The sequence below is a fragment of the Ailuropoda melanoleuca genome, chromosome 8 (assembly GCF_002007445.2).
Source record: "Ailuropoda melanoleuca isolate Jingjing chromosome 8, ASM200744v2, whole genome shotgun sequence".
In the NCBI taxonomy this organism is placed as follows: domain Eukaryota; kingdom Metazoa; phylum Chordata; class Mammalia; order Carnivora; family Ursidae; genus Ailuropoda; species Ailuropoda melanoleuca.
The window spans coordinates 7,916,269-7,932,853 of record NC_048225.1 but is presented as its reverse complement, the minus strand read 5'-3'; positions in this window follow the sequence as shown (position 1 = coordinate 7,932,853).

Sequence of the window (16,585 nt, the reverse complement as noted above, 5' to 3'; positions counted from 1 at the left end):
ACAGCCAAGCCTCCTTTCTTAGACTCAGAGACACATGATGCTTCTCAGATGCCTTTTTCCCTCCTGAATGCTTGTGAAGAAACTTCCAGAAGCTGGTGTTCTTAATCGATTTGTTAGTTCTTCCGTGTACAGCTATGGCTTCCGTGGAAGGGCTTTAAAATTAAATTAATTAAATTAATTTCGTTAAGAACACTCAACATACTTCTAAGTGTACCATACAATATTGTTATCTACAAGCACAATGTTATACATGAGATCTCTACTCATCTTTCACAACTGAAATGTTACACCCACTGATTAGCAACTCCCTTTTCCCCCCTGCCTAGCCCTTGGCAACCACCAATCTAGTCTTTGCTTCTATGAGTTTGACTATTTTAGAAAAAAAACTCCTATAAGTGGAATCCTGCAGTATTTGTCCTTCTGTGACTGGCTCATTTCACTTAGCATAATGTCCTCAATGGAGAAAAAGAATGTGACATATGCATACAGTGGGTATCATTCAGCCTTAAAGGCAATCCTACAATATATGACGACATTGATGAAGGGGTTCATTTGTTCATTCATTGACTCTACGTTATTCAGTGGCGACTCTGGGCTAGGCAGGCATCATGAATCGTTACAGATCTCTACTCTGAAGTAGTTTTTGAGATCCGTATTTTGGCATCCGTGCCCATTCCTACACATGTATATTTAGTTATTTATAAATTATATCCCTGAATTACTCTATGAATATCCATTATAAAAAAGTCACAATAGAAATTTAAAAGACGAAGTAAACATAAAATAGATAACATTTTAAGTAATTATTAACGGTATAAAAGTTCTTTTAAACTTGCTAAGTATATTTAGAAGGAAAAATATTGTTGAATATGTCTAAATTGATTTTTTTAAATCTTTGTGATACTTGAATTTGAAGATCTGGGTCTAAGTTTGACTGACTTAAGTACTTTGAATGGATGTCACAGCTGGAAAAGATACCATACAAAGATACTGAGATCCAAATCAAAATAGTGTATTGTTGGCTGTGCTAAATGAATTACAAAAATAATTTCATAACTCCTTCCATTGGTTTTGCAAAGGTTTTATTTTTAAATCTGGCTAGTAGGGGTGCCTGCAAGGCTCAGTTGGTTAAGCATCTGCCTTCAGCTCAGGTCATGATCCCAGGGTCCTGGGAGAGAGTCCCACATTGGGCTCCCTGCTCAGTGGGGACTCTGCTTCTCCCTCTCCCTCTGCCCCTCCCCCTGCTTGTGTTTGCTCTCTGTCAAATAAAAAAATAAAATCTTAAAAAAAAATAAATCTCGCTAGTAAATTCCCATCTTAGCTGACGTCAACTAGACCGATGAACTCATTGAAGATGTTGCCTTTTCATATTTTTAACACACTGAGTTAAAACCACTCAAAATCTTTATCTGGAAAACTCAAACAAGCTCAAACGCTCTGTTTCTACTTAAAAAAAAAGTATGAAGATAAGAGAGTTTTCATAGGTGACACACATCTATACTGTAATTGTTACCAACAAGATCAACGATGGATATATTCTTAAATATCTACTAAACTTCCACTTCCTAAATGTTTTTCCCACTATATAAGTTTCTAAAAGCGTCATTAAAATGTTATTTTTGCCTTGATGGGCCAATTAAATGCAAATTGTGTTATTTTAAAAAAAATCTGCAGGTAGCCTATTTTGGACAGTCAACTCATCAACCAGGAAAGAATAGCAAATTTAGTATGATTATATATTTTTAAATATACATAATTCATTTTTCAGTTTGACAGTTCTTCAGAGTCTTTTGCCTTGAGGCAATCAGAGATTCTCTTTGTGGTGCAAGCGTCTCCTACCATTATGAAAAAGGTGCTGTGTCTATAAAGTTAATCATACCGCTAATCACCCCGTACCACTTCCTGTGTTGCAACAGGATGGAAGTGAAGGAATGGAGCAAGGGCACCATCGTCACCTTTCCTCCCATACAGGGCTCCCTCTCATCTCTGGGGACACTCTCAGACCCATGGGTCACATAAAGTTTGGGCGCATCAGTCCATGCTGGGCTGACAATTCATCCGTGACTGAGAACTGAAAATCAAGAGTTCCAGGAAATCTTCGGTTCAGGGCAAACTGGGACATTTGGTCCCCCTCCTCCACATACTTTTCATACAAGGAGATTTAGTTTTTCTCATAAATTAGCAGTTTCTTTCTGTGCCCCAGTAGATTGTCTCATGTGATCCCTAAGACACATACACCCCACTTCGGAGCTTGAATGAAAGATTCTTGCTTGCTGGAGTTGTCCCTGAAGGCTCCCCTGGGGACCACTGGAGGGAAGCCGGCTCTGGCCCGCAGAACCTTGCCACTCCTGCTTGAAGTCCGTACTCGTCCGGGAACATCAAAATGACGTTTCCCATTCTAGAGAAGGAGTAGTGGTAGCATGGGACACACAGTCATGCCATGCTCCCTTCCAACTCAAATCAAATCCTCACAAAAGTTTTTCTTTATCCAACCTGGTCCTCAAGTGACACCTGTATTAACATGACTGTGTCAACTCATCGGGGAAAATCCTAAAAGGAAGCACGTTGGTCATAAGGTCAAGGTACCAATTCAATCAGGCAAGAAACTATAACCGCAGTTCTCAGCTGAAACTGTGCGTTAGGATCACCTGTGGAGGTTTAAAAATCCCCGCGTCAGACCGCGACTCGGACCCATTGAAACAGAACTGCTCCAAGTGGGAACCAGACATCGGGAGTGTTTAGAGCTCGCCAGGTGATTCCAACATGCAGCCGAAGCTGAGAACCATGGCTCACCTACCCTGGCCCCTCCAGTGCTTTCGTGGATTCCTCTTGTGTCTGAATGCTGAAAAGCGGATCTCAGACGCAACTTGTGTGTGACACACAGAATCGATGCTGTTCGATTGAATCGGAGTCGGGTTCCTACCAAACCAGGCAGTGTTATGGTCCTACTGCGTAAGCTCCTCAGAGAGGGAAAGCCCAGAGGTCTTAGCAATCACTATGGCAGGCCTCTGGGGTGGGTAGACTCGGTTGAGAGATAGCAGCTAAAGCCATTATAAACACCAATTATCTGACAGCCCGTGACTTTCTTCGTGGGTAGACCCCTAAGCAAATGCAAGAATGAAACAAAGGAAAGAGCAGGGTATTTGGAGCCTTTTCCCTCTGTCTCACCCGTGTACATTTTTTTTTTTAAAGACTTTATTTATTTAACAGAGAGAGACAGAACACAAGCAGGGGGAGTGGGAGAGGAAGAAGCAGGCTCCTAGCAGAGAAGCCTGACGCGGGGCTCGCAGACGCTTAACAACTGCGCCACCCAGGCGCCCCTCCAAACCAAACTGTAAAGCAGGAACCATGCAGGACTGAAAAATCTGCTAATTCCAACGACAGGGTGTGATTCAGCCACGACAAATGTCCTTATTTGCTGTCTTAGAATTCTCCCTATTTCAGTGAAGCAAGATGTGGGTGTCTGCAGTGACTCAGGAAGGCTCCAGAGAGGCTGTCACTAACTTCTGGTAAATGAGACTGGAGACCCTTGCTTCATTTGCCACGGGCAATAAATAATTGCTTGATGTGCTGGATACTGTGCTACTTGTCGGGGAATTCAAAAAGTCAGGCATAGTCCTTATCACAAGAAACTCAGGGTTAGCAGAGCAAATGGAGGGTTCTAATGTAGTGAAGTGAGCAGAGTGGTAAACAGAAACCCAGGTGCATTGTGTACCGCACACTTACTAAAAAGGCTGTTACTGCAATCTCTTTTAATCCTCACAAAAAGCAAATAAGGAACATACCATTTTAATTCCTGTTTAATACCATTTTAAACCCTTAAAGAGGTTAAGTTACTTGTCCAAGTTCGCATATTCACCTCAATTCATCTACCCTGTGAGAAAAAGGCGGACGCAGATGAAGATACTGATGAAGATAACTGGGGGGTTGGGATGTCCCCACCTGGAGTGCCTCAGATTGCACTTACTCAGGGGTCTACAAAAGGGGAGAATCCATTCCAAGGGAGCAGGCAGGGAGAGGCGGACACAAAAGTTTCAGACGTGTGCTCCAGGACACCCAGTGAGCACTGAATCCGGAATGGATGTGGAGAGAGGACGCGCCATTTTAGGTCAACCGGCTGGTTGCCCTGAGATCTAGACTCTCAATGGTTCGTGATGTCTCCCCTCTAAGTCATCTATGCTCTCTAGTAGCCTCACGGTGCTAATTATCCATGTGCTGATATCCAAACCCCACGGCTTTTGCTACTAAATGAGGTAATACTGTTTGGGATACACGGTATATACACGATGCAGAGAGATAAATGAATGGATGTAGATTCACATAACTAAATATATTTCACAGATAACGCAGACGGTAGCCAGAAATCTTACCTTTCTTACTTCCGTGGTCTCTATGAAGCTTTGTCCTCCAACGTACCTAAGTCCAACGGCTGCGTCTGCAGACGCGGCAACATGGCCTGCGCCGAGGCTGCTTCTCAGGTGTCTTTGATTTTCAAAGTTGCCGTTAAGACTCTGAGCCTTCCATGCCACCTGTGGGCCCGGATTTTGTTTTCTCTATCAGTCAAGGGGTGTATCATTTGCCCATTTCTTAGGGTGAGGAATTTTAAGGATTATTAGGTTGTGGCTGCAAAGCTCTACACAAGCTTACGCTTGGGTGCTTTCCCAAAATCGGAGGACGGGATGACGGTTGCTTTATGTGGGTTATGCTCCGTTTTTTGCATTCCTTTTGATATATTATTCACCCACTCAACAAATGCTTTAGTGAGTTCAATTCTGTTACTCAAGTCTGACACAATCTACCTGGCGACAGTCTGGATCCCGCAGGTTAAGGGCCCAGCCCCACAAGACTACACCCCGCCACTTCAGATGACAACTGTAAATTCTGACCCTCGGGCTCTAGATTGGAACTCAGAGTATTTTACTTAACAGCCAGTTGGAAGAGGTGCACAAGGCAAAGGGTGCACCCACCCCTCTCCCCAAACCTGCAAATGTTCACCAATCCAGAAGCTCTCTGAACCTTACCCTTTTTTCTTTAAATTTATTTATGAGGGGGTGGGTAGGGCAGAGTGAGAGGGAGAAGCAGGCTCCCTGCGCAATCCCAGGACCCTGATATCAGGACCTGAGCCAGACGCCTACCCGACTGAGCCACCCAGGCACCCCCTCACCTTTTCGGCTTTTTACTGAAGCTCCTTACATGGTCACTGATTGACTAAATCATTGGTCCTGAAGATAATTCGACTTCCAGCCCCTCTTCCCTCTCAGGAGGGTCTAGCCGCCAATCACAAGTTGGTTCCTCCCACAACAAGCCCCTCCTCAGGTTACCTAGGGGCTTTCCTAAATCACCTCATTAACAAAACAAAAAACACCTTTATCCCTCTGTCAAGAAATTCCAAGGGTTTTTGGAGCACTGTGCTGGCAATGGGATACAGACTAAGTTTCTATTTCTTAAAATCACAGTATCATAGTAGCTACCAGGTCCAGCCATGGTACTGGGGCACTTTATAAATCAAGAATTCCTTGCCTTTCTTTTTTGTTTCCTGACATAGTTAACATAAATCTGAATATCTAAGGGACCGAAATTAAATGTATTAAACACCTTGGTCAATTTCAACATAGAATTCAGTTCTTGCAAATTATTCATTAGAGTACCCTATCCTGTAGATTTTGATTTAAAAATGTGTTTCAGAGGAAGGAAAGATGTGGTCAGTATGAAGTTTTTATGAGATAATTCGAAATAGGTATTTCCCTTTATTCTGAAGGGGATTCTCTTTTGTTTTTCCAAATATCTTGGATTTACATATACACGTTTCCCGCTTTTAAACAGAAATCTACATGCCATCTTACTAAATGGAAAAGGATAACCTTTTCTGCACAAGCCAATAAAGAGTGCAAGGGCTTTGGGTAAAGACGCGTTAACGACGAACGGTCGCCACTGTAGACCTGTATTCCTGTCTTTCTGCCTAGGGAAGCAAGTCAGGAAGAAGCTTTTGTGGAGTTGCAGCGTTTGGCCCTCTTGGCCCTGGGAACACTCACGCTGGTCTATGAACTAGAAGACAAGGAGGCAGAGAGGAGATTCTCATGATGCTGAAGGGGCTTTTGAGCGGACCTGCCAGCTCACCGCAATGACTCAGCAACAACTCACAAGGCCGAGTTCTGAGGCTACAGGTTGTCCGCTGTGGTCCACCTGCAAGTTCTGATAGCTGCAAGCTCTGATTAGATGCACTTCTGAAAGGGAGTAAGAGGCTCTCTCACACATCGAAAGCCAGCTACCTCATCTCAGGTCGTGGTACATAGCCAAAAGAACAGTTTAGAGCAGACAAAACTAGGTTTGAATGGGTATAATATATGTAATAATATAATTAAAGTGCCCATTGTAACGTCTCACATTTCTATCATAAGCCTTCCATAAATGTTAGTTCCTTCTAAGTAGAAGGTGAGAAGAACTTCCTGCAGCTCACACTTAACATTTAAAAACAGCTCTCACGTATGCTAGGAACACCTCATAAAATTTGAAGGCAAATTAACTTTCTTCTAGCTGATATTAAAACAGAATCACCTGGCTGCAAAATAATTTACCTTGCTGTTTTTTGCAGTCGCTTGTCACCGGTTTTAGGTCCCACATAAGAGTATCTTTTATATACTTAAATGATGTAGTTGTCATAACCCTGATATATTGGTGACCCCGGTTATTAAAATTAGAATGTACATGCAGACTTACCGAAAATACGGTATATTCTTCTGGGAAAGTTCAATGCGGTGACGCGGATTCATCAAAGCCTGTGTGTCAAATACAAATGGCTAACAGACACATGAAAAAATGTTCAAAATCATTAGCCATCAGGGAAATTCAAATCAAAACCACACTAAGATACCACCTTAGGCCAGTTAGAATGGCAAAAATTGACAAGGCAAGAAACAACAATTGCTGGAGAGGATGTGGAAAAAGGGGACCCCTCTTACACTGTTGGTGGGAATGTAAGTTGGTACAGCCACTCTGGAAAAAAGTGTGGAGGTCCCTTAAAAAGTTAAAAATCGAGCTACCCTATGACCCAGCCATTGCACTACTGGGTATTTACCCCAAAGATACAGACAGAGTGAAGAGAAGGGCCATATGCACCCCAGTGTTCATAGCTGCATTGTCCACAATAGCTAAATCGTGGAAGGAACCGAGATGCCCTTCAACAGATGACTGGATTAAGAAATTGTGGTCCATATATACAATGGAATATTACTCAGCTATCAGAAAGAACGAATTCTCAACATCTGCTGCAACATGGAGGGTACTGGAGGAGATAATGCTAAGTGAAATAAGTCAAGCAGAGAAAGACAATTATATAATTTCTCTCATCTATGGGAACATAAGAACTAGGAAGATTGGTAGGGGAAGAAAGGGATAAAGAAAGGGGGGGTAATCAGAAGGGGGAATGAAGCATAAGAGACTATGGACTATGAGAAACAAACTGAGGGCTTCAGAGGGAAGGGGGGTGGGGGAATGGGATAGACTGGTGATGGGTAGTAAGGAGGGCACGTATTGCATGGTGCACTGGGTGTTATACGCAACTAATGAATCATCAAACTTTACATCGGAAACCGGGGATGTACTGTATGGTGACTAACATAATATAATAAAAAAAATTTAAAAAAAAAAAGAAGAAGAAGCCTGTGTTTCGAATAACCCATCCATGGCACAGACGGGCTGTGAGCTGGCAAACAGCGGGGACAGGCACACCTATCCCTGAATTCCTCGGTGTTTTGCCCTAAGGTTACCAGGGAGAGTTCTGATATTCCACATCAGTGTTACTTTTTTCCCCCTACACATCATTTTATCATGAATATTTTCAAACCTGCACAAAAATTCAAAAAACTGTACTGTGAACACCCATATACTCACCACCTACAGCTACAATGAACATTACTTCTAGTTACCATGGACAGATCTAATCCATCTATTTCTCCATTAATCTATTTTGTATTTAGATGCATTTCAAAGTGAGTTGTGGATATCAGTGCACTCACCCCTAAGTACTTTAGGATGCATGTATTAAACTGATATTAGATTAGGCTTCTTGTTTTTTATCCTGAGGTCAAATTTACATACAATGAAGCATATAAACTCAATGAGCGCACCTGTATAACTTGAATCTCTATCAAGATACAAAACATTACTATCACTCCCAAATTCCCTCCTGCCCCGACCCCGTCCCCACTGCCAACTCCTGGGAGACAAACTACCAATTATTCTTCTGCATACATTAGCGTTGTCTGTTGTACAATTAACATGAACGGGATCAGACAGTATACACTCCCTTGTGTAACTCTCCTGTCACTCAGCACGATGCTTTTATATTCATCCACATTATTGCACATAGAGATCGTCTCTTTCTTTGAATTGCTGAGGAGTATTCCATTGCAAGAACATCCCACAATTTGTTTATCCATTTTCCTATTGATTGACACCTGGGCTGTTTCCAGTTTCTGGCTATTATGAATACAGTTGCTAAAAACATTCTTGTACAAGTCGGTTTACTTTGTGTATGTCTGTGTGTGCACACATAAGCTTTTATTGATTTTGGGTAAGTCCCCAAGAATGAAATTACTGTATCATACAGTATGTATATGTTTAGTTTCATAAGAAAGCTGCCAGATCTTTTTCCAAAGTGGTTGTGCCATTTTATTCCACATCCTTGCTAATATTTGGTGTATTTCACTTTGGTCTTTCTTTACATTTCTGTAATGATTAATGATGTTGGACACTGTCCTACCCATATTTATTGTTCATTTGTCTTCCTTCAGGAAATGTCTGTTCAAATCTTTTGCCCATTTTTAAAAAGGTAATTTGTCTTCTTATTGAGTTATAGGATAGTTGTGTATTCTGAATACAATTCCTTTGCCTGATACATGTTTTGTGAATATTTTTCTCCAGGCTGCAGCTTCTGTATTCTTTTTTCTAATAGTATCTTTTGATGAGAATAAGCTCTTAAATTTGATGCAGTATTTTCTTTCATGGGTATTTATTTCTGTGTCTTATCTAAGAAATCTTTTCCTACCACCCTCCCCCTCCTTCCAAGTTGTGAAGATATCCTGTTTTCTTCTAGAAGCTTGGTAGTTTTATGTTTTATATTGAAATCTAAGATCCATTTTTTGGTGGGGTCTAAGAGTCAAGGGCTTTCCCCCCCTACAAGTACATTTGACTTTCTAATACCTGTTGTTGAAAAGTCTTTCCTTTCTCCATCGGATTTATCTGATGTTTTTGTTGAAAGTATTGAGTACATAAGTATGATTCTAATTCTGGACTTTCTTTTCTGATCCATTGATACATGCATCTATTCTTTTTTTTTTTTTTAAGATTTTCTTATTTATTTATTCATTCGACAGAGATAGAGACTGCCAGAGAGAGAGGGAACACAAGCAGGGGGAGTGGGAGAGGAAGAAGCAGGCTCACAGCAGAAGAGCCTGATGTGGGGCTTGATCCCACAACGCGAGGATCACGCCCTGAGCCGAAGGCAAATGCTTAACCGCTGTGCCACCCAGGCGCCCCCTATTCTTAATTCATGTAATTTAGTAGTGAAACTTTAAATCAAATACGCTAAGTCCTCCAACTTTGTTCTCCTTTTTTCAAGATTGCTTTGAAGATTTTTAGGCCCTTTACATTTCCATGTAAATTTTAGAATCAGTTTGTCAATTCCTACCAAAAAAATGAAGCCTGGTAAGATTATGATTGGGATTGCACTAAATTTGTAGATCAATCTACAGATAATTGGCATCTTAAAATATTTTTGAATGTTTTTGATGCCATATTTAATTAAGATTTCTCAACCCTGGCACTACTGACATTTTTGACTGGATAATTCTTCGTTGTGGGAGGCTGTTTGATACTTTGCAGGATGGTTAGGGCCAAACCTGCCATCTCCCCATTAGATGCTAATAGCTCTTCCTCACCCAGTTGTGACACCAAAAATGTCTCTAGACATAGCCAAATATCCCCTAGGGAATAAAATCACTCCTGGTTGAGAATTATATTTGATCTATATTTTAAAGATATATCCTAAAGTCATTGAGTTTTCTTTTAATACCTTTTAAAATATATGTGTTTAAATCTATAAATTTCCCTTTCACACTACCTTAGCTATGTTTTGCAAATTTTTATATATTGCATTTTTCATTACAATTAAATTAGGGATATTTTGTAATTTTCCTTGTGATTCCTTCTTTGACCTGTGGGTATGTGGATATGTTTTGTTCACTTTCCAAGTATTTTGGCATTTTCCAGATATCATATTACTGGTTTGCAATTTAATTCTATTGTGAGAGAATATATTCTGTAAGACTGCCAATCTTTTCAAATGTATTAAGACTTGTTTTATGAACCACCATTTGGTATTTCTTGGTGAACATACCATGTTCTCTTGAGGAAAAAAAATCAAATTCTGTAATTACTGGATGTAGTATTTTAGACATGTTAATTCAGTTAATGTGGTTAATGGTGTTGTTTAGGTCTTGTATGTATTTACTGGTGATTTTTGTCTAGCTATTCTATCAACTGCTGAAAGAGGGGGTGTTAAAATCTCTATGACTATGAGTTTATTTATTTCTCTATTTAGTTCAGTTGACTTTTGCTTTGTGTATTTTGAATTTCTGTTCTTAGGCACATACGCATTTACAGTTGTCATGCCTTCTTTATAAATACATTCTTTTATCATTCTAAAATACCCCTCTTTGTCTATGGTCATACTGTTTGTTTTGAAGTCTACTCTATTTGATGTTAATATAGCCACTTCAGCCTCCTTGTGCTTACTGTTTGCTCAGTATTGGTGTTCCTTTGTAAGTAGAAATAATCCTGTAATATTTTATATTTATACTGCATTATTTATGAACAGATTCAGTTTCTACATTTTCCTTTGATCTCCACAGCAATCTTATGGGGAAATGATGCTGTCATCGTCATTTTACAGAGATGAAACTGAGTCCACAGGAATTAAGTGACTTTCCCAAGAGCACCGTGCTTAGGGAGTGGAAACGGTGCCTGGTTCCTGTCTTGTTCCAGCACCTGGCTCTGGGCCATTACGATACGCTTTTCTTCGTAGATGAGGTGGAAGGAGAATTGAAGGAGTCTAGTGTGGCATGCCGAGTGATAAGTCAGGGCAAATGTGGGAAACGTATGCGGAGAAAGTGGTCCATTTTCTAACAGCTAAAGACGTGGATGCTCACAGTTCCTGTCCAGGGCTCCAGGTCGACTAAAGAAAAAGCTTTTGCTTATAAAGGCAGCGAGACATAGTCACCATGGGGTGAATGGAATCATGAAGATCTCTGAGCATCAGAGGGGGATGGGTTGTGAGCACCGCAGTCATAAGACGCATTTGAAGAGCATCAGTGATGTGTTTCCATTTTGTCATATGTACAGTGTGGCCTGGAGTTAGACGGATGGATCAGATGCTCTCTGCTCAGCCCCCTGCCCTAAGATTCCATGACTCCTTCTTATGGAAGCCGGAAGAAAAGCTGAGGTCTCAAGCTGCCACTCACACGGGGAAACTGATCTTCTCTAAGGAGACTTTCCTTGCTTCTCACCTGGCCATCTAAGCCACAGGTGGCCAGACTGTTGGTCCTCCTGGGGCTTGTCTGCTCCAGCTGGACCTGGTTGCTCAGCTATGCAAATGTCAATTACGAGCTTGAATTCGTGCTGACCTCACCTTTGGCTTTGAAACTTCCAGTGCCTGCATGCCTGCCTGAAGGAAATCTGTCTGGGGAATTTGGAGAATTGTTCGTTTGTTTGTTGCTTGTCTTTCGTGCAAGTGGTGAATTTTATAACTCATAGACATGAACTTGTGATTTTATTAAATATTTCTAGCTTTACAGTGATTTCTGTAACAAAAAAATCAGTTCACCTTTGTTTGCCTCCCAGTCCACTTCACTTCAATCACTTGCTGTTCCTAAAATAAACTGTAGACCTTTCTGCTTCTGTGTCCTTGACATGCCCTTTCTCTCCTGTTGACTGTCCTCCAATGCCAAGTTCAAATACCACCTTCTCTGAGAAACCCCCACTATCTTGTCAGTCAGAGTAAATGACTCTGAGCCCCTGGAGCCCATTGTAGGAGTCCTCCCACCTTCTGTGAGGCTCCAGGATCCCCCAGAGGAAATGCACTCCCCTTCAAGAGGGGCGGGAAGGCAGAGTTTGGGCTTCCAAGCAGCTTCAGGGCAAACCCGCAAACCCACTGGGTGAGCTATGTGCCCGTCACATGAGTGGTCCCCCTCTGCTTATCAGCTTGTCAAGTCCTGGGAAACTCTGCATTGATCAGCGGTGTCTGTTTTGAATCTGGAGCTGGATGGAAAGGGTTAAGCAGTTAGGCAAGTCCCCTGTGGCTTGGTAATTTCTGGAGAATCCTGGCACAAGTCATTTGCATAATGCAGACTTATCTCCTGGATGATGCAGTGCCCTGTGATCCCAATGCAAACGAGCTCCAGCTGTGTTAACATAAAGGCTGAGGGGCTGCTTGGACCTCTGCTGGGAGTCCTTGCAGGAGATCGGTCTTGCCCCTTCCAGCCCCGGGGACAGTAAAGTACAGATGGAACGTCCTACGTCAGGGGTGAGAATGGTGCTGGTGGTGACTCTCACCTCCTCCTCACCACATGGGGTTAGGGGTACGGTCCGGAGCGTGAATGGGGCAGAGAGATGGGAGGCTCTTCGGTCTAGCCCCAAGACTCCTCCATTTGTGGGCTTCTTGCTGGCCACACAGACACTCAAGGTCATCTTCTCCCGTGGCCCCACAAGACTTGTTATTAATTAATAAACACTTGCACAGTGCTACTATGTTCTAGGCTCTGCTCTAAGAACTTCACGGGTATTAACTCATTTCATATGACAGTAACCGCAGCAGTCCCGCTCGGGAGTCTGTGGCCCCTGAGAGTATGGCCCACGAGGTCGGATGGATCTAGTTTCAAATCCTGATTCTAACAGGAGCATTGTGACCAAGGGCAAGCTGCTTGGTGCCTCTCTGCTCTAGCTTCTCCATCTATAAAATGGGTTCTGGAAGGATTGCCCTGAAGATTAAATGAGATAATATAAGAGATGCAAAGCACTTAGCCTAGGGCTTGGTGTCTTGAGAGATTGGTGGCACTGAGGAAGAAAGAAAGAAAACCTGATGTCTCAGAGATCCTTCTCCATAGCCCACGGGAACAGAAGACCATCTTCAGCGTTCAAGAGACATGTGGCCCCTCTCCCACTGAACTCTGGACTCCATCCTTCGGCGACCTGCTGCCTGTGGAGGGGTGGAAGGGAGTGTGGGATGGCAGTGAATCAGCACTCCTACCACCGGAGTCTCGGTGCTGTGCAAACAGAAACCTCAGTCCTGTGCATTTGTGCTACCGATCAGTCATTTCTCTGCTATGGGCTTGGGGGCGGTTGAGGGGGAGAGAGAACCCTGCGGCTCACCCCTGCAGAGCAGGCCCCTGCATGGAGGAGTTACAAGAGCCCACGCTCCTTATCTGTAGTGAGCTCTGCCATCAGAAGCCTCCTTGTGAGGGAGACTCCGATGACTTCTGTCAACAAGGAGACCTAGGGTGTGGGACACCCCCTCCTCACCTCCCGGGAGATCGCTGTGTTCTAATCTTGCCCCTTCAGCTGGCTGGGGAGGAGGAAAGACAGGAGTCCTAAGCAGGGGCCTGGGATGTTCCCAGGGAAGACACGCAAAGAGGCCCGGGTCCTGGATGGCACAGAATAGTCTGAAGGGCCTCGGTGGACCTGGCAAACTCAGACCAAGGATAACCTTTGCCCCCTTAAAACTTCACTTGATGCTGGTCCTTTCCTTTAGGTCTGGGGCTCTTAGACTCCCTCAGAGCCAGCAGCCCCTGGCCCCTGGGTGAGGAGGGCCCGGATGGTCAGCAGCGTCAGGCACAGGGGACAGGGATCCTGCACGCCCGGCCGTTCACACAGCCCCTCCCCCAAGGTAACCTGCCTGGAGAAAGTTAATGAGTGATTTATTAAGTCCTGCAGGTGACGTTCCTGCTCTTGACCTCCCAGACCCAAATGGCCGAAGGAGACTTCTACTGAGGTTGTTTAACGGTCAGAAAACTGATTTTGCCGAGGAGTATGCATTTGGATTTTATGTATTTTTGAGCAGTTTCTTTGCAGAGATGGCTCATGAGAGACTTCTTGGTGTGTAGCATGGGAGGTGATTTCCACCCTGTGCAGCTCTGTGGGGACCAGGTCTCCGCCGAATCGAGATAAGGCAGGTAGCACTATTACCAATATTTAATCAGGATACACAGGATTGGCTCTGTAACGCCACACTGAGGACCTGTGTTTGTTAACTCTGGCTAAGTGCCAAGGAGAGTCCCTTCCTCGCTCTAAGGGTGAGATGAGGGAATTGTTTTTCCCCAAGTCAGTCACTGGAATTCAGATGGAGATGTCGTGCTGGGGATCTCCCCCTTCCCAGATGACTCCATCCTTCACAGCCAGGCTGCCCTCTGTGTCTGCGCTGGGCTGCGGGGACAGAACCTGGGGCACTAGCCCTTCCTTTCTGTGAAAGGTCCCTCCCATCCTCCTAATTGGAGTCCCCCACCCAGCCCACCCCCACCATTATCATCCTGGTCTGCTCTGTCTACCTTCCCTGCTCAGCCCTCGTCAGGGTCACCTGAGTGATGGCCTTACAGGAATCATTCTCCTCCTTTCTGTTTCCAAATGACTTATTCTAGGGATTTGGTCTCCCTGTGGGAACCTCCTGCCCTGAGAGCTGACGGGCTCAGCCATGCTGGGGACGGGACGGTGGATGAGTCCTGGGTCCCTGGACCTGCTTCCATAAACACCCTCCGATCTCAACAGACAAGGGCTATCACTCGCATTCTCCACCCAGCTCCCCTGTGGCTGTCACTTGCCCTTCCGTGTCTTCACTCCTGGGGTGTGTGTGCGTGCACGTGCGTGCACATGCGTGTGTATGGGGGGGATGGCATGAGCTCTCCATAGCTCCCTGATAGAAATCCTGCAGCTGTGTGTGGTGACGACTACTCCCCTGCAGGCCTCTGCCAGCTCCGTGGCGTAAGTGACAGTTCCTCCCAGGTCTTTGGGAGGAACATGAGCTGCCGATAGTGCTTGATCACGTCTGCTCTGGGCGTGAAGTGCTTTCGCCATTACCTCGTGCAATTCCTCACTACGCCTTCTGAGCTAAGTGCTATTTTCAACTAGCTGACAAGGCTAACAAGACACTGAGATGTTCAGTAAACTTACGTAAGGTCACACAGCTAGTGAGTGGTCAAGTCCGCGTGGAAGCCGAGATCTGTCTGAGTCTACACCACATCCTTTAACACCACATGCTCCTCTAATGTAAATAATTAAAACACCTTTACTTGCAATTTCCTATAATTGCACAAGCAGCACAGGGATGCATTATTCTTGTGAAAAAATGAAAACTGCTCAGATAAGGCTGGAATCCCATTCGATCGACATCCCCTGTATTTTATCACTTTTCCCCACTCGAGTGGTAGTTATCCTCAGTTTGGCTCATATAGTTTCAGGGCTTTTCGTATCTCACATTCACCTCAGTATGTGCATAGAAAACATCGCATTGCTCAGTAACCATCAATTCACCGAACTGTGCTCAGAACCAGCATTTTGAAGACTCATTCACTTCATGATATCTTGACCCTCTTTCCAAGTAAGCATCATGGATTCATTCATTTCTGTCTGCCACTGCCTAGAATTTCCTATTGTGGGTACACACCTCCATTGTCTGGTTTCTGTGTCGTTTGTCACTCCACAGTTGGTGAACATTTCAGTGGTTATCGGATTTCCACCGTTGTGATGTTTCAACCAAAATCCTTGGACACGGCTCTTCGTGAACTTCTGTTGAGTATTTTTCTACAGCAGACGAAGCAGAACCGATGTGTGCCACAGAATGCAAATTTTAAATTTTAGTGGATACCGACACGTGACTCTCCAAAGTGGTCGCACCAATAAGTAACGTTGTAACAATCGTTGGCACATGTGGGGTAAAGTGCCCTCTCCCCAGGAGGACAGTGCGAGAGGAAACGGGCTCTAGCGGCACTAGAGCTCCCACAGCTGCAGGCAGCCTGAGAGGCGCGCGGGTCACCGCCACTCTGAGTCTCAGTGCTCACATTTGCACAATGGGGCCAACAATGTCACTCACTCAGAGTGAGGATTAGTTAAGATGATCTATGAAAAGCTCATAGCGTATGGCCATGTCCACATGAAGAATCGATGACAAGGATCATTAGCTGCATGGGAAGGAAATGATGAGCAGCGGCCCTCGAGCGGTCTTTCCTGGAAGATCTTTAAGCATAGCGAGCTCACCCCTGGACTGGACCCAGCACCATCTCCTGGAGGCAGAGCCCTGGATGGCGGTACGAGGGACCAGCCAATTTCAGAGCAAGCTGTGAGTCGCAAGCCATGACCTCAGCCTTGACAGGCCAGCCTAGCAGAGGTGAAGGCCGTGTAGCATGGACATTCATCATCTCTTTACGCAAACTACACATTTACAAGGAATGCTCCTGTGCTTTCGAGTTGTCAACTTTTTGCCTTTGAAACATTTCATTTTTTAAACCCTAACTTCTTTCACATTTTGTATGGCAAATGTGCG